Here is a 19,802-nt window from a genome sequence, read left to right on the forward strand (position 1 = left end):
AAATAAAACATCTACCTCAACATCTATTCCTTTCTTTGGACTGGCTTTACTTTCTGGCATATTTCTCTTCCAGCAAAGGTCAAACCAAAGTCTGCTTAAAGAAATGGAGTCATTTCACTAACTCTTGCAAGACAGTTTGGATCTGTGCAGTTTTGTGCGCCTCAAATCAATACATTTATTTGATTTAAAGCTTGTATTACTGAAATTGCACCTATAGCATAATGAACTGTGTTCACTATTGAGTTCCCAGTCCAACATCATGTATTATATCAGAATGAAGTCAGTAAATATTGTAGTTCATGGCCATATTATTTAGCCAAAACATTCTCATTGTATAGGCACTATTCGCATTGCACAAGATATGACAAGAAATTACATTACTACCAACATACACAGAAGAATGGTAAGGTTTACATGCAGAAGGATGGCAATGTTAAAGAGCACATATATCAGAAACACAAACCACTAAGGACATGTCTACAAAGCCCAGGGAAGCCTGGGTCGACAGACTAAGGCTAGTGGGGCTTGGGCTACCGCTCTAAAAATAGACAGCGCTTTGAAGTTACAGCTCAGGCTGGAGCTCAGCCTCAGAATCCTCCCACACCCCGGCTTCAGAATCTGAGCCACAACTTCACAGTGCCATCTACACAGCTATTTTTAAAGCACTCACATGAGCCCCGCTACAGTTAAAACTTCTGCGTACTCTAAGTACTATAGACCCTAAGAACCCACATTTTGTTCTTTAATCTTATTTGTTTTGACTATGTTCTTCAAGGACAGGAACCATGAATGAAAATTTGCATTTTACTTCAATGGATCAGGATTTCATCCCATGTCTTTATTTGTTATAGAACTGAAAATTACTTACTGGTAATGCTGTTTCTTGGGGCTTGTCTTCACTACTGGGGAGATTGATGCTGCTGCAATCGATGCAGTGGGTGTCTATTTAGCGGGTCTAGTGAAGACCCACTAAATTGATGGCAGAGTGCTCTCCGGTCAACCCCAGTACTCCAGCTCCCTGAGAAGATTGAGGCCTGTCGACCAGAGAGAGTCTCCCGTCCACGCAGCACAGTGAAGACACCAGGGTAGGTCGACCTAAGCTATGCTGACTCCAGCTACATTAGTCACATAGCTGGAGTAGCGTAACTTAGGTCGACTTACCCCGGCAGTGAAGACAAGCCCTTGTAGTCCTCCCTTTTTCCATCCTGTCCAGAAACAGTCATTACAGTCAGCATTATGGCTCCATCTCAAAGCACCAAAGAGGTAAAAGATCTCTCAATCAATGCCAGAATATAAGTCAATTTTCCCATTTCATTTCCAGTGAGAGACTTTCAGAGCAAAGGAATAAAGAAGATAAAAGGGAAAAAAAAAAATCAAATGACACTTCCTGAGGGGGACCTAGGAGGGACGTAGGATGGGAGAAGTGAAAACTACAAAAAACAGAAAGACCATTAAGTAATTGTCCTTTGCTGTATGTCCCAAATTTTCCATTGCTGTATGGCCAACAACTGTCAGCAGTCAAGGACAAATTAAAATGGTAATGCAGAAAAAGCTGTGAAGCAATAACTAGGTCCATATGAATTTAAAGAAGGTGATGCTTCCTCGCTCTGAGCCCAGGAAGTTTCCATGTCTCTTCCAAAATGGAACTTTATATGCAGCAATTTGGCTTGTTCAGAGGTTAATAGAGTACAATCCTTAAACCAACAACATGCCACTGTAACCTTGATGACCTAACGTCTCTTGTTATAACCTTCAAAACTGACAAACGTAGCTTTTTAAAGCTATGAATTGAAGGTAGGTAAACATTTCAGAACTCAATGTTACTTCTGCTGCAACAAAGATCTGGACACAACTTGGGCAAAACACCTTTGTGAAATTCCAAGAATGCTGAACAAAGATGGATTACATATTCACCTCTTTCTTTTTCAAAGAGGGGAAGTAAAGTGTGTTAAAACTGAGAAAAGGAGCGAGACATCAACCATACCCTGCTATGTTACACAAACAATAACCTCCTTGGAAAAAACTTTGGTTACACATCTGCACTGCTCTGTCCAAATGCTGCTAAAACCAAAGTGTTCTAGGTTGAAGGACAGGATTGTAGCTGAGAGAGGAGATCCAGTCCAATAGAAATGTGGCACAGTTAGGCTCATTATGTACTAGAATCAAGGAGGGCAGGCCCACTTCAGGTCAGAAAGGTTGTCTCCACGTCTATCCTTTTTTCAGGATTTTCCAAATTAGGGGTGGGGTGGGAAGCAAAAATTCAGTTCTCTGTCCCAGTGCTACAAGAATGTATGTTACAAGAATTGGTGTCAAAGGATCAGGAGCAGAAACAGGATAGTTATGCCAACTGGCTGGACGCAAACTATTCTATCAAATCACAGAGCCCAGATGCTGGCAAATCTCCTGGGGAAAAAATGGGTCTGAAGACTCCATTTGCCAAGAACCACTATTTGTGTTGAGCCAATCCACCAGCAGTCCAGTTTTCACACAAGTGCAAGCCACTGATACAAAGGTTTCTAGGGCTGAAGGATCAAAGCTGCAGGAGGTTTATGGTATGGCTGCAAAGTCAACACTATTGGAAATGAAGGGGGACAGAGACCTGGGAGAGACTAGCTGTGAAGTCCCTGCAGCTAGGGATTTCTCCTTGATGCCCTTCCTCTCCCTTTTCACACACCATACCCTACCCCTAACATCATCCACACTTCTTATTCTCTTGCAACTGGATTTTTTCTTAAGATTTAGGAGATGAAAGAGAAAAGATAGAATGGGAACCAAGAACTGAGTCATCATGAGACTACACTAAATGCTTCCGGGACAAGAGGCCAAAAAAAAAAAAAAAAAGTGGGTGGATTGCTTCTGATGTACTAACCTTGACTGACTTGTCTTTTGCTTTTTGCTTCTGGAAAACCACAACACTGTCTGTTCTCGCTCTTGCTAGCTAAATTGAGAGGACAGGGATACACAACAAAATTATTGTGTGGAGCAGTTGCTATTATGTTAGGATGTTGGTTGTGGATGGAGAGTTCAAAAGGTCATTCTTCACACAGCAAGGCAGATCTCTAATGATTGCTGCTCAGAACAGAGAACTACTTGGCTCAAACCAGGAGCACACTCTGGATTGCTGTGAACTCACTGTAAAGTTAAAAAATATATACATCTGTTTACACACACACTCTCCATGTGTTAATATGAACACTACCACACTGTTTAACACACTTATAAAATAATATAGTAAAGTAATATTTACAAACACCACCACCAATTGATGCATTAGTTTTGACTGGAAAGGGATTACTTCAAAACTAGATAGCAGATTAGTACAGTATTTAAAAAAATTAAAGGGCAGTGAAAAAAGATCAATACAAATGTAGTATAGCTCAAAATAAAACTATTCTCAAAAGATGTCTAAACATACAAATGTAGCCAAAGACTCCACTGACAATAAGCCAGGAAACATTTATGCTCCAAATTCTGATTCAAAATACAGTAACTTCTCACTTAAAGTTGTCTCAGGAGCCTCCTGCTTGCTGTGGGGGGGGGGGAGGGGGGGCACAACAGGGCTCAAGAAGGAGGGAGCTTGCTAGTAGCAGCTGCTGATTCAACTTTCTGATCTAAAAAGGCAGTGTACTTAGAGTGGGGTCAGCATACTTAAAGGGGCAATGCGCATCTCTCTCTCTCTCAAACACAGGGTGTGTGTCTCTGTCTGCCATGCTGTCTCCCCTCCCTCCATTTATGCTGCTTTGTACAGTATGAGGCTACATTAACAACAATGTGTTAACCCTTGAGGGCTCAGCTGAGTTCTAGTTCATCATTTAGCAGTAAGGCATTCCCTGGGAAATATCCCACCCGCTTCCACGCTCCGACTTCATCATCTCAACCAAGCTTCGCAATCATCATTGCTGTGTACAGTATTAAATTATTTGTTTAAAACTTATACTGTGTATAAGTGTATAATATAATCTTTTGTATGGTGAAAAAAATTTCCCTGGAACCTAACCCCCCACTATTTACATTAATTCCTATGGGGAAACTGGATTCGCTTAACATTGTTTCGCTTAAACACGCATTTTACAGGAACATAATTACAACGTTAAGCGAGGAGTTACTGTAGTTTATAACTACCTATTTGACATACCATGTCAAATTAGTGGAGGCAAATCCCAATGTTTGACGACTGTGGAAAAGCAAACATGAGGAAAGTCATCCTTTTTTAAACCAGATGTTCGTTTATGGTACATTCATAAAATATAATACATTTAAAACAGTGACAACTTATATGTGCCCAAGAAAAACAAATGATGAGTTGTCCAATTGCCACTAGATGGCAGAATATCATCAAATACCTGCATGAGTAGTATTTACTTCAGCTAAATTGCAGATTAAAAAAAATGTTAGGAAGTTAGTTCAGCTCATCTGAAAAAAAAGAAGCTTCAAATTTTAAAAAGTAATTTATGTAAACAGTATGATCATGCAAAAATCTAGGATTAGAGTTATCTGAAGGTTACACTCAACACTCACACTCATAAAGTCCTAGGTCTATAACCCACATAGCTACGAAAGAATCAAGTGTTGTTGAGCAGGTGACACATATACACACTAGGTTTGGTGCTGTTCTCCCAGCAACTGCATTCCAAGGCAGAAACATACCGCTGCAATGCTAGAAGCTGCTATGGAAAGAGAGAGGAAGTGCTTAAAATAAGATAAAGGGTTGAGGATAGCTCAGGAAGGGTGTGGGCACAACAAACATGTCAGAAGCACAGTGCACATTTCTTAATTTAAAAGAAGCTACCAAAACAGTTTAAAATATTTTAAATTGCTGAACATAGCCTGGATATAAAATGTGAAATTTCAGTGTGATGCAGTTTAGAACGTGACATGCTAACAGGATTGAATTTAGCAATTTAGAATTTATACTAGAAATATCATTTGATTTCAGTATTACTTAAAGTAGCATATACCCATGTTGCTAAAAATGAAAGCTAGTAATTTAATTAAATAGAAAAATATACAGACTTTATATGTTATCTGAAAAACCTAAAGAATTAGAGTATGTAACACTATGTCTATTCGGGTAGTTTTAAAAAGGGAGGATTTTTTCTTAAGCTACAATGCTTGGGTTATTGGGGGGAGGAAGAAAGAAGAGCAGAGAATTGTTTAAGCAGAGCTCCCCACCTCCTTATTATAGCATATCTATCAATTATTTGGGGGCCATAAAGATTGTGGCAACTTCTCCAGACATAAGCCTGAATCAATCGCCTGTGTATGACTTTTTCTTTCCCTACCAATATTACCATCACCCCTAAGGAGGCTTGGAAAAACATGTAATGCCTAAGAAGGCTTTGCAGTTTCTTAACCAAGCAAGCCCACAGAGGCTGTATAGGGACCTACCATGCAAACTCTTAATAGCTACCCTGCACTATTCCTCAAGCTACAAGAGACCTTAGCAACAGAACCAATTATCCAGTGAGTTATTAATGTTAAAATCACAAATTAAAAACACAGCAATAATGCTGTTTATCCAACAAATATGAAGGTTCAATTACTACAGGTGCTTCATGTTTTTCTAAAAAGAAACTGGATATTTTATTGAAGTGAGGCACTACTTGGAAAAGTGTCTCTGAAAAAATGACATTGTGAGTTCCAAATTTGTGTCTCTGAACAGAAATCAAAACTTCCTCAGTTTACTAGTAAAATAAAGTTTGCAAGTGCCGGCCAGTCCTGTAAACTCAACCTGTGAGCTAAAACGTGATAGCTTCTTTCTGGCGCATGCTTCAGTAGTGCTAACCAGTAGGATTCCACAGGGAAAATTCTTCCCTCAGTTGCACCTGTGCAACCCCATTGCCTTCAGTGGGCCATTTTTCAAAAAACCACCAGGCTTGAACATTCTTTGGCTTATGGTTTGTTAGAATTAAGAAACATTTCATTAAATATATTACTAAAACATATAAGATAACTTTCCCTAACTTCGTGCATAGTACATTTACAATACAATTAACAGAATAGCACCCCTGCACCCCCAAAAGCAATATGATATACAGAAATTAAAAGGTTAAAACAACATGGTAGTTTTCAATGAACAGGAGTACAAAAATGTTGTGCTTGGTAGTTTCAGCTTTATTTATTTATTTTGTAGTCATGCAACTTACAATAACTACTGAGGAACATATTTTCAAGCCAAAAAATTGTAAATGGCTTTGTTATAAAGGTTTAACTTGTGCAGGAAAGTGGTTACTTATGCACACAAAATTGCAACTTTAATATTAATTTTAAAATTCTTATCCATCTATAAACACTTTACTGGAAATATGGATTTGTAGCATATAGTGTTATAGTAAGTAGACTGTTCTAACATTTAAAAAATTCAGAGTGAAGAAGGCACAGCAAGGCTATCACCATTCCCGTTATGGCCAATTATGAAGAATCACATGGATACTTTTCATCCAATCTCTAGGAAGACCATCTTATTTTTAATTTTTATACCAATAAAAATATTAAACAATTCACTCTCTAAAAAACCATGATATAACTCAGACTAGCCCATTAATATCTAAATTGTAAGATTTCAGTTTGTTTAAAAAAAACAACCCACAATCTCATAAGTCACCTCTTTCAACTTTGATTTAATAATCTAATATAGAGAGAACCATTGGGAAGTCCATTAAGAAATTTCATTCCTTGTTATCCACTTCCTTTGAAAACAAGTATGGGTAAATAATAGCACCACAGTTTTCCAATGACACTGACTAAAAACATTATTCATATAACAGAAAACAATTTGTATAGTTTTGGATAGCCATAGATACAGATGATGTTCTATTTATTTGGATAAGATTCTATAGGAAATTGCACTTAGAGGACACTTTCTGGCAGCAGTCAAGTGGTTAAATACTGTGAATACAACTTTTATGGTCTTTGTAGTTACACTTGAATTTAATAGCTTTAAATGAGGAAGGAGGAGTCATTTTTCAGCTGGATATAGCCAGGATTTAAAAGCAGTCACTTACTTGTCCTTAACACACATTCAAGCAGAGAAGAGTTTTCAGTGGACCATCAGGATCAGTAATCATTGTAAATCACCTCCTGGAAAAGAAAACCTATGCATAAATATTGCTTTTTTTATTTTATAGTTAATATTAAAGTTAAACATGAAGTGTTTAAAATTTTAAAAAACCTTTTATTTATTCTAATCTGGAGATTTCCAGTTTGAAACCTGCTTCACAGCTGTTGCTATTCTTTACTGTAATTGTTGGACAAGATCACATTGTTATTGGAACATTTAATTTTCCAATTCCAAAGTTTATGTTGCATCTCTAATAGTACATTAAGATAAGTTACGTTTTACTTTTTCCTCCTTTACATTTTTTAAAAAGGAAAAGAAAGAAGCCATCTGTGATGCTCTCTTCATAAATCCACAGGTTTTCGACTCTACCACTTACTATATACACAAAATAACAAAGCGATGTTACAACTGTTTACAACTACATCATTTTAAAAATGTATTCAATTCTCGTACATACGAAGGTCTAGTCACTTGTGAAGTTTGTAATTTTAAAAGTTCATCCTTTAGAACTATCAGTGTACACAAGAAGTCTTAAATTCCTTTTAAAAGTTGAAATATTTTCTTTTCCTTCATTCAGAAAAGATAATTGCTACAGCCAGTTTTTCAGTTTTAATTCTCCTTCAAAACACACATCCAAGACCAAGCATGGAAAGTTCCAGGTCAAAATGAGAATTTTTGTAACATTATGACCAGCCAGTAAAAACTGAGCCTGCAGACACATCTTCCCTGTACATGAGCACACTGCCATGTGCATCATGCAAGAACAGCAAACTGTTTTCAAAGCAGAAGGAAAAAATGTAGATTGTCAAGTTCCTACTGCCTAGTTTTCCTGTGAAGTTCTGAGAATAAATATTCCATTTTGTGGTGCATATTGTACAAGGTATGATTAAGTGTACTAATTAGTGAGCATTTCTGGGTCTCTATTCAGAATTACAGTAACTTAAGGAAAAGTTTCAAACAACAGCTGCGTGATTGAATTGATTTATTGAAAACTGCTTGAAGCACTATGTAAAGCAGAGGCTGTTCAAGCTAATTAGAAAAACAAATTGCTCTTGGGAAATATTTATGAGGCATTCACATGTAAAAGTACACACTATAGTCCTATCCAAAATCAAGAGTTTCAAAATTGATACTTCTACTCAGACTACTTAGTAGATAATCACTAGTAGTCAGGTGAAGAGCTTTATCCAAGCAGATCATTCTTAAGAAATTAAACTGAAGCCTTTCAGATCAACTGGGTGTGTATGAAGTCATCTGCTGTTTTAACCACTTCTTTGACAATACTGACTATAGCTTTATTCATATGAACAGACTTACCAATTAGAGGGGTGATTGACAACGTGGTCACATAAGAATAAGCATCAGGAGTAAACTGTCTCCTAATTAAACACCTTTGTAATAGTGTTTTATGCTAAATCAACCTCCACAAATCACAGAAACTAGAATGAAGACCAAAAAAAGTGAAAAAAATAATTCATAATAGTGCTAAGCACTATTTGCTCCATCAAAACCCCTTAATTACATTTGGACGTTACAGAAAATGAAGCCCTTCAGATGGGTATCTCAGTAAAAACTCAAATCAGCCTTATTACTGACCAATTACTGACTATATTCAATCTTCAATGGCATGATATTACCTCCAAAAGGGCTACAGAGACCACTTATAGAAGTTCTCTACTGAAGAGACCGTAGGAAGAAAACGAGAAGTGAAATTTGCCTGCAGATGACCAAATAGGTTTATCAAGACATCATTAATTATTTTAGAGATTAATATTAAAATTTCTAAATTTTAAGTCAAGTTTTGATTTTGTTAAGTGATTGTGAAGTCACCATAGTCATCAATCTCAAATCAGTTTGGAAAACCTGTTGGAACTAAACACTGTCCAGCAGTGTCCATTCTTCTTCAGAATCCTGCAATAACTGATTTTCTTGCAGGCAAATCCGTGCAAGTACCGATACAGTTTGCCTAATCACCAAAAGAAATCCCAGTGAACATCTGAACCACTGACACGGACTGGACAGGGTTGACAGAGAGTCACTTACAGAAGAAGTCATCTTATGGAAGAGATTTGAGATCTCAAAACATGTTCTAAAAAAATGAATAGTTTTGAAATGTTCAACTTCTCAGGCACATTAAGACAGCTAAAGTGTTAAATACTTTGCACATATTAATTTTCCATTTAAGCAACTATTGCAATTACCATACAGCTGTTATGAGATTGAAAATGGAAAAACTGAAAATGTATTAAGTAGTGGTCCACACTATGAAAAAGTTTGAAAACTCTGACATGTAAATTGCTTACAATTAATTCTAGATAATTTTAGATTAAATTTGAAGCTTTGGTGACTTTTGTTCATAACTGCTATTCACGCAACAGCCCCAGCTGTCACAAAACAAGTTAAAAGCTTTAAGGGTAAACTGTGTCTAGATTAACCAATGTTCAGTCAGTGTCTATCTACCATTCCCATTTTCAGCATATTCACAACATTAGTGATATGGGCGAGTCAAGACAGAATATACCAATTTAGCAACATTTATGCTTCATTCACTAATTATAGTTTAAAAGAATTTAATACACAGTCATCTATGAGCTATTTCTGTAACTATGCCCCATCCTGTCTGTCATTACTGATAACCAGGAAGAAATAGGTGGTTGATAGGTGGGCTGAAAGAGAAAACAGTCACATAGCCCAAAGACTGGTTTAGATAGCCCAAAGACTGGTTTAAGCTGACTTCCAGGCTGCTGTGTTGCAAGTATAGGTACAATAAAGAAATATATTTTGGTAACAATCATTGTCATTTTTTGGTAGGGAAGCAGGTTTATAAATCCTGTTTGTAGGCAGAGGGTGCACTGTATGAAATATCAAATCCACTGCATCACAGAGAAAAATTAAAAAAAGAACGCCTATATATATCAAAGTTATTGGGCACAGCAACTTTGGCAGTATGCCTGAGGGTTAGTGACTGGTTTGGTTGTAGCACCAGTCTGCGCTTTCCAATTCTGCCCAAGTAGACTACGAACTAGAATGTAAACACATGACCCGTTTAAAAGGGAAGATGGAATATAGTTTCTGAAAGAAGTCTAGTGGTGCAGAATAACTACAGTTTTTGATAAATCCTACAGGAAGGTCTTTCCAGTGTAAAAACTAGATTAGTATTTTCATTAATTTGCTCTGGCCAGAAACCTTACAGGACCACCTTTCCTGAATGACAACTTGGAATGGTCTTTACTAAGGCACTGTAAGTCCTACTGCATGGAGAAGAGCTAGAGTAATGTAAAAAACTAACAGAAATGGAAATTTTGGTTGATAAACGAAAGCAAATATATAATCAAACTGAATATGGTAAAATATTACCACATATCAAAAGGGAGTGAGCACATTATAACTCAGGTCAGTATTACTCTATGTTTATGTGAAAAATTTTTTAGCTGATATAATAAAGCTATTAAATAGTGACTTCATCATTTCAGACTTTTCACTGAATTATATACCTTTCCTTTCACTAAAACCTGGCTATTCTCATGCTATTGAAAACCTACACTGTCACATCCTGCAAAGTGCAATTCCATTATTCCTATCCTAAAACCAGAGGCTTCCTCTTCTGATCAGAGCAAGGCCATTGCACTGTGCACCATCTGAAAAGTTGCAAGTTTATTTCTTGATGATCATCTAGTGTATTAGTGTGCTTTATTACAGACACTATAAAACTAAGCTAATTACTGCACGTAACAGGGTGACTCGCCCCTGATTACAGAATGAGCCACACATGGTAGAGATCAGGGTTAATGTCCTATAAAGAGCAGCAGGAGCCTACAGTTAAGGGAAAGGGAGTGGAGACAAAGGAACCTCAGTAAACTGTGGAAGGGTCTGACAAGAGTGAGGAAAGCTCTCCAAGCAGGGAGGCCTGGGAGCACAGGCACCGACTTTCCAAAGTGCCAAGGGGTGCTCAACCCCTGGCTCTGCCCCAGGCCCTGCCCCCACTCCACCCCTTCCTCCAAGGTCCCACCCCTGCCCCGCCTCTTCCTGCCCAATTCCGCTCCCTCCCTCAAGTGCCCCACATCCTCACTCCTCCCTCCTCTGCCTCCCACTTGCCAAAATACAGCTGATTGCGGTGGTTGGGAGGTGCGGGGAGGTGCTGATCTGCAGGGCCCGCTGGCAGGCGGGAGGCACTGGGGGTGCTGAGGGGGCGCTGATAGAGGGCTGCCGTTGGGTGCTCAGCACCTACCATTTTTTTCCCCCGTGGATGCTCCAGCCCCACAGCGCTCATGGAGTCGGTGCCTATGCCTGGGAGACATCCTGACCATGCAAAGCTCCCTGGAAGTCTTTGGAGGAAGAAGAGAAACCTTGTGTTGTGTGGACTTAGGAACAGATTGGTTCTGGGATTTTGAGTTTTTTTTGGCAGCTTATTTTATATTAATAAACCTAGCCTGCAAGGAGGGGTATTTTTGACGCAAAAAAAAGACTTGGTGAATTTTTATTTGAATACTCCAAAAAGGGAAACTGAGGTTGGTTGCTGGTAGCGTGACCAGTGCTTAATTTGCTCCAGAGCTTGCTAGGACTGAGCCCTGGCACCTCTAGGCTTTGCAGTTCATAGTCCCAGCACCTCTGGGCTTGCTGCATCCATTATGAATATAAAAAAAAAAAAAAAGTGCTTGAGCCCCGGCACCTCTTTCATCACAAATTAAGCACTGAGCGTGACCGTAGGCTATTAAAAGAGGCACACAGGAGGTACCTGGCAGAACAGAGAACTCAATCCCAGCACAACCCCAATTCTCAAAACTTGGTATCTGAGTCTCTACAATCAATGTCTCTGCTAAGTCTCAACACCAATAGCACCTTCATCATATGAGTCTTCCATTTCCTGTCTACAAAGTATCTGTGTTCAACAGTAAAGCAAGACTGTTTACACAGTCTGGTATTCACTTATATAGGAAGATCTTTATGTGTGCTTTCATCTAATTACACTTCTTGACACACTTACATTCAGTAGATTGCCCTGCTTTAGCTACAGAAATAATGAATTTATACCCTACAGTAACAAGTCCTATTCCATTACCTACAAACCTCAGTTTATATATCTCAATTATCAAATGTAAGACCACAGTCAGTATTCAGTCATAAGATAGAAGAAAACTTTTTAAAAATGCTAAAGCAAAGAAACTTTCTTTAGAGCTAAAGATGGAATGGTTAAATGAGGAGGACATAATATAAAGCCTGGTCTCAGAATTCACAAGCAACAGAAGACAACCTTGCTGGAGTTCTTATGTGAGCTCAGATAAATAAAAGATACAAAATGATTAATTTAAGTTACCTCCAGGAGCAAATACAAGTGATCACATCACCTGACAGGTGGGATGTAACCATCATATTCAACATATGTGGGAAGTGAGTAGCCAATTTCAAAGAAATGGGGAAATGGTCAAAACCACAGCAATATACTCATGGAAGAAGAAAGTTGGTCATGAATCTGGAGCAGAAATGGTGGTAGCAGCTGAAGGATAAACTTCAGTCACATCAGTCTTAGAGATGAGATAAAATTGAGAGGTTACCAACTTAGATACAGTTTTAATAGAACAGGTAAGACTGTTAACCAGCTACAGTATTGTTCGTGGCATAGACAGCAGCTATATGAAATTTGACTAGAACTGGATGGACTGTTTTAGAAATAAAAAAAAAAAATTCATAGCAAATGAACCAATGTATGTTAAATCCAAATTAGATACCAATTTTTTTTTGTAATTATATAGATCGGCAAAAATACATAAAACCCTTTTCATCTCCTGCTTTAAAGATAGCTAATAAGGCATTTAAGAAGACAATAAAATACAAGATAAATGCTAATCTTTAGACCAATGCAAATTAGAACAGCTTAGTTCTAAATCCCTGAAAAAAAAAAAAAGGGGAGCATGCAGTGAAACTACCACTGAAGCCTTAACTATAGCTTTGTGGATATGACAGTATGCTATGTCAAAGCTATGCAAATAGGTAACAGAAAATAGGTAATTACTATGGGCTTTAATAGAGCACTTTGGTGCAATATAACAAACTGTTTTGTACCAGAAAGGTGCAATATATCTTTTGAGACTAATGTATCTGTCCTTGCATCTCAAGGGGAGAAACAATACATTTTGCCAGTTGTACTTACACAGCATTATCCTAATTTTCTTGCACATCAGTCAATAAAGTAACTCTTTAACATAAGACTCTTTCAAAATATACAAATTTAGTTTACTTCCCCTCCCTCAAGCTATTCAGCAGTTAAATTATATAGATTAAAGGGGCAGGGGGAGGAGAAGCCTAGTAATACAATTCACTGAAACGGGGCTGTCACTAAAAGTAATGTGGACAGAGGTTTTAGAATCTTGAACTCCAGCAATGTACCCCTTGTTGCAACATGTTAAATACTCCTAACCCAACACACATCCTTATTGTATTCGCAAAAAGAAAAGGAGTACTTGTGGCACCTTAGAGACTAACAAATTTATTTGAGCATAAGCTTTTGTATTATTGTATTATCACACATCCCGTTTTAGGGAGACGATGGATTTTGTACTGGTCTTGTCAGGCTCCATTTACCAATTTCCCAGCAATGTTTAGTAAACACTATGCACATGACGCTGCTATTTTTCAGATATGACAATTAACTTGCTTCTTGTTCACTTTGCATATATTAAAATGACAGGACAGCATTAAAAAAAAACTGTATGCATTAGAATGTTTTGAATATTTCTTCCCTTCCCCTAATGTGTCATTTGTGTTCCCTATTTCTGGAAGCTTCTCTCTCTCTCTTTCACAGTGTGTGTCAGTGTGCGTGTGTGCACAAACACACACATGAGAATGACTACATAGCCTGGTGGTTAGAGCACTGACCTGGGAGGTGGGAGACCTAGGATCCAGTCACCCTGCTTCAATGAGTAATAATTTATCCAGAGTGCAACAGCTTTGACAATAGAGAGACTGAGGGAAGCCCCACATCAGAATATCCCACAGTCGAATGGTTAGAACACTCAACTAACAGGTGACAAATCCCAATTCAGATCCCTTCAGTGGAGGGGCGACCAGCCACACCCCAAGTGAGTATCCAAAACACTGAGCTAAAAGTTATGAGGGATGTCCTCCTCCAACCCACCCCCAGCTGTTTTGTGTGAACTTACCTGATAGGCTCGATCCAGTAGGCGGCCTCTGAGCATGCCTACCGGATCAGTCTCACACACAACTTTAAGCAGCTTCCTCTGTTTTGTGAATCACTCTGGGGTTTAGGTGCCCAGGTGCCTAGAGGTAGGAAGCAATGTGCATGCTCAGAGGCAGAAACTTAGGTGCCTAGGGAACTTTTACTGCAAAATCTTGGGTGCCAAGCAAGTTAGGTGCCGACAGGCTTCAGTGGGAGTTTTATGCATCACAGTGGTCCCAAAATTTGGACTTAGGCTCCTAACTCTTTTTGAGCATTCAGGCGCTAGACTTCCTGGACAATTAAATGCATAATTCTTTTTAAAAAAAATACATATTTTTCAAGAAAACTTTCCTACTTCAAACACCAAAATACAGGATGTGCTGTCTAGGCCAGTATAAAGGGAATTGATAAACCAGATTAACTGGTAAGAAACCACTGCTCACCAACATCCTTTTATATCAGTCCAGATAGTTCAACAGCAGCATCTACCCTCAGAAAAGACAGTAATAGACTGCAGCATGTCGGGCTGCCTGCTCAGATACTACTAAATCAGTGTCTAATAAGAGTCTACAAAGGAGCACCTCCTTTCATCTCACACTGAGAAATAGTGATGATTATTGTTGAATTAGCTTTGGTACAACATCTTAACTACAAGCAGTGTAAGCTTCCTCAGTGCAGTCCCAACCACAATATGACTCAAAACTTGCACATTCTGGTTTGTAAACTGATCACATGCTATATAAAAGTCACTAACGTAGCTTAAAGATGAAACAAGATGTCATTTTTACAGTCACTTTTGTGACTAAAAATACACTTAAATACAATGTTCTCTGACCATTTGACACACATTGCTTCATAAGCCACAATGTAGCAAGAAAGAATACAGGCTCAGTAGTACAAATCTACATAATACATTCGACATAATAAATATTACTAAATCAATAACGTAGTACAACTCATAATAGGGATGCACACAAGCTTGAAAGTTTAACTTCATGTCATTAATCCTAGCTGCAATATGGATATAAAATTCAGAAGAATGTAACAATTAGTGCCAGAGTACAAAAACAATTTATGTTCATACAGATTTAAATTCAAAACCTGAAAATACTGCCATATGACTTGTGTTTTGTTTCCTTAGTTAAATGTTTATTACTTTTAATTACTTCTAGCTCTGTTTTTATTTAACTAGTCACACCCAACTTGGTTGATAAGAAGGTTCATTTTATACCTTTGGAATTTTTAAGACATCCATCTTCATGCCAACCATGAGCACCGCCTTAGCCTTTGCAGTGATTTGATGTCTTTCACGATATATGCTGTAGTCACTGTCACATTACACAGAACAAGTCCCACTTCAGATTACTAGCTCTAAGGACCAGTCACACAAATTAAGTGACCATCACTTTAGCTGCATCTGAAGGGTGACAAATAATATTTACACATACTAGATAGGATCCATGGCACCACAGTGGAATGTCAATTTATACGAGGGATGATTATAATTTTAAATTAAAGGAAACAGTAAATTATATCAAGCTTCAAAATGAATGAAATCTCATTAAAAGAACTGAGTTAAGCTTAAAAAAAAAAGCAAACATGGTAAATACAAAGATAACTTTTAAAAGAAAGTCATTTTTCTTTTACCCACATCATAAGTTTCAATGGATTGACATTTCTCCCTACTACAGTGGAATCTATTGGCTTTCATGCTACCCAAATAGGTGTCCAACATAAGTACTTGGACATTATAGACAAAATTAGACCGTGTTATATGATTATGTCAATGGTATGTCATTACCATTGTTGTAGACTGACACAGAAGACAAGACAACAGTATTTACAACAGCGTAAGTCCAGTTAGATCAGTGTAGTCAAAACAGGACAGAAATTACATTTACATGATTTATTTACTTACAATAACTACATACAGGATAATTTGTTTTTAATATAAATGACCTGTGTTAAAATTTGTATTCTATGTAAGAGAAATATAGGTTTTAATATATAATTTTCAGATTTGACAATTCTGGACATAAAGAGCTTTGAAACACCTATTTTCGAGAAATATAGATTAATCTGTGATTTACATTCTAAGTGTTTACTTGCATTTCACTCCCACATGGGAATTAGAGTTGGGACTCTCAGCTGTCAAAGGTTGGAAGCTCTGCCGAGACAAGTCTTTGTCCAAAATACACATATGTGCCTAATGGGGATTTTTGAGGGAAAGAATAAATGGTAAAAGTAATGTGGATTCCTGGTCCCCCACCCTCAGCTGTACAAGTTTTATTTTAATATTTGATACTGATATTAATAATTTGATCTTGCTTTCAAATAGCCAACTGAATTGTTTAAAAAAACCCAACAGAATCATCTACCGTTTCTTTTCATAACTTTAATGTGGATAAAGACACCACTTGAATTAGTATGCAAATGTATGCCAAATGATGGAACATTTTAAAGTTTGAATTAAAAACATTAAATATATAACTGGAGATTTGTTTTAAAAATTCAGTCTTCACAAGTTTTCATTTTTTTCCTTTTACTCGTGCAAAAAGTTCGCAAATCTTCTAAAATTGAAGTTTATGGGAAGACAAACAATGAAGATTACTGTCATTATGCACAGCAGATGCTTTGTTCTTATTCCTGAAATTTTGATAACTAGATCTTTAAAACAATGTAATTTTATTCATTTGTACATTCCTGACAAAATGTTTAATATCAGAATAGGCATACAATAAACACCAAAACCTTAATACTGCTCCATTAATGAAAGCTGATGCAAATTAAGTGATTACCATATTTTCATTATCTTCTCACACAATCCATTAGTTCCTGTAAGACATTGTTCTTGACAGAGACATTTTTCTACATGCAAGCTGATACAGATATGAGAGCTCTTACCTTTTAACCAATCAGCTAGGGAAATATTTTTCCCTTAAAAGGGAGGAGGCAATCTTCCAAATATACAGTTTCAGTACAGTTAGAGCTCAGTCTGCCAGTTTTCAACAGCAACCATTATCACTTTCTTCTTGGAGACAGCAACATACCATCTAACACTTACAAAAACTGAGAGCACTCATCAAGTTCCTGGTGAAAACAGGAAATATAATCAACTAAACTCATCAGTTTGTTTCACTAAATACACGTGATCCCTGCCCAGTCATCAGCAAGTCCATTCCCCCTCCTGAAACTCTGAAGATGTCAGAATGTATATTTTTGTTCTGCAATTCCACTCCGCCAAATGTCTCGAGGGACCTAAGGAAGCTAGGATCCAACATACCCTGATAGATTGCTTCTTAGATCTCCTGAGAATGGCAGGTTCAGCATTACCACAGCATTATAATTAGCATTAACTCCTTCCAGTCCTACTGCATTGTTATAACTGAATCACTTGAAGATGCCAAATGGACTCATTACATGCAGACTACAGCATTATATAAATACGTGGTTAGATTTTCAACTGATCTCATTCTAAGTTTTCCATTTTGGTAAGGATTATAAAACAGGGAAAATTTAAGAAATGTTTTTAAAAGCTTGTCACCCACATGTTTAGAATCAGTGATTAAAAAAACAAAAACAACCCTCCTCCCAAGAGCTGCATTTAGTACCGGTTTTAGATTAAACAAACAAACCTGCAACAGAGGTCCTGGGGGAAAACTGACTGCTATGTTCAAAATGAAACTTACTTTACACACGTGATCTGTGTCAGGCAGCCAACAAATTTCAGAGCTAGCTTTTAAACTTGTCCAAAAATAGCTTTCAGTAAAAACATTCCAAGAAATATATGTTCAAATGATAGGCATTCCATTTTCTGCATGTAATATCATCAAAAGTCAGGATGTTCAAAAACATATCAACTAAATCTTTAAACTTTAGTTTAAGCTTTGTATCAATTAAATCTCAGAATTTATGTACAGTTAGGGGCAATGGAACGAATGGGTGGGGGGGTGGGAGAGGGCTAGTGCCCTTGCAATGGAAATATTCGGGGGATGCAAATCTATGTTTCTGCCCTCACTGCTCTTAGAGGCAAGAAGTAGGAGCCAGAGATAAAAGCAGGACCCAGAGGAGGGACTGGATTGATTGCCATGGCACAGAAGATTGAGCCAGCCGCTAGGGAGCAAGTAGGACTTGGAGCACCCACGGAAAAAAAATTAGGGGGTGCTTAGCACCCATCAGCAGCCACCTGCTCCCCTGCCCCCAGTGCCTCCCATCTGCCAGTGCCCACTCCCACCATCAACTCCTTCCCCTCCCTCCCAGTGCCTCCCTCCCACCTGCTGCAATCAGCTGTTTGCAGCGTACAGGAGATGCTGGTGGGAAGGGGGGAGGAGTGCGGATGGAGCATGCTCAGAGGATGGGGTGGAACTGGGCTGGAAGGGGCAGAGCAGGGGTGGGAAGAAGCAGGGCGGCGGTGGGACCTGGGGGAAAAGGGTCGGGTAGGAGTGGCTCCTCGGGCGGAGCAGAGGGTTGAGCACCCCTAGGGCCCAAAGAAAGCTGGCGCCTGTGATACCCACTATTTAAAAAGTGAGTCTCTTTCAATCAACATATAGGAAACCTAGCCTTTTTACAATAGTGACCCATATACCTTGGTCACAGCTTTGTCTCTCCATTCTACTTTTGCCATCAGTTCTCAAAAGCTGAGATCTAACTGATGAAGGCACAAAGAAAAGGAGTACTTGTGGCACCTTAGAGACTAACCAATTTATTTGAGCATAAGCTTTCGTGAGCTACAGCTCACTTCATCGGATGCATGCAGTGGAAAACACATATCTCTTACAACAGCTCAATCAGCCCATGCAACCAGGACATCAGACTCATCACTTCCTCCTCCTCTCTCTAGTGCTTGAATAATAACATTATAAACATATATAGTGTTATCAGCTGGAAACTGTGGCAAACTCCAGCAAAGAGCTGTATTTGTACAGAATACTCAAATCACCTATCCTTTGTGTCTCATTTCCCTATGTATAAAAGTATTACCTTACCCAGTACTATTCAATGGTGTCCTGACACTAATATTGGTAAAGCTTTTTCATATTCTCAAAAGAAATGCACAAGAGAAGTACACAATATTCTTACTTTCACCATATATAATTCTCCAATGGGGATTCTGTAAATTTATCTTAAGGATTTAAATTTTGTTATTGTTGCTGATGTCTGGAGAAAACAATTTCACCATTACTGCCTGATCAAAGCAAGCCTTACACTCAACCTGATGGCATTTCTCAGTCTTTCTGTAATGTGATAACTTTTGAGCATCACATTTGATCAATTCCAAAATTTCAGGGAATATTCTAGGCATCAATGCACAGAATCCTATTGACTCTACTGAAAATTGTAAAATCTAGTTTCCGCTGGTGTGAGAGGAGAATCAGGCACACCCATTTGGTGCTGCAGGCATAGGAATGTTATTGTCTACACATATTGCAGGCAGCAGTTTAATATTCTGCTCTCTCTCTCACTGGGTGTACAGTTTGGTTTACATAAGTAACAAAATAGTTTCTCATCTTAACTTGAAAAATTGCAGTCTCTGGAGAGTCTTACTGCACAAATACTTGCAAAACACAA

General features: G+C 38.1%; 1 protein-coding gene across 10 annotated transcripts in view; it reads right to left on the bottom strand.

Moving 5' to 3' along the window:
• Positions 1-19,802, bottom strand: part of NCOA3 (nuclear receptor coactivator 3) — a 168,674-nt gene that overhangs the window by 52,545 nt on the left and 96,327 nt on the right. For 7 of the 10 annotated variants that reach the window (XM_073309495.1, XM_073309499.1, XM_073309498.1 and 4 more), the window contains one exon: positions 7,005-7,080. The gene's annotated coding sequence lies outside the window, so the exon portion shown is untranslated. Of the gene's footprint in view, positions 1-7,004; positions 7,081-12,374; positions 12,583-15,465; positions 16,161-17,138; positions 17,816-19,802 lie in introns of those variants that run through there. The other 3 variants (XM_073309494.1, XM_073309503.1, XM_073309504.1) reach the window with 3 other exon arrangements.

Source organism: Lepidochelys kempii, chromosome 13 (genome assembly GCF_965140265.1).
Source record: "Lepidochelys kempii isolate rLepKem1 chromosome 13, rLepKem1.hap2, whole genome shotgun sequence".
Classification (NCBI taxonomy): domain Eukaryota; kingdom Metazoa; phylum Chordata; order Testudines; family Cheloniidae; genus Lepidochelys; species Lepidochelys kempii.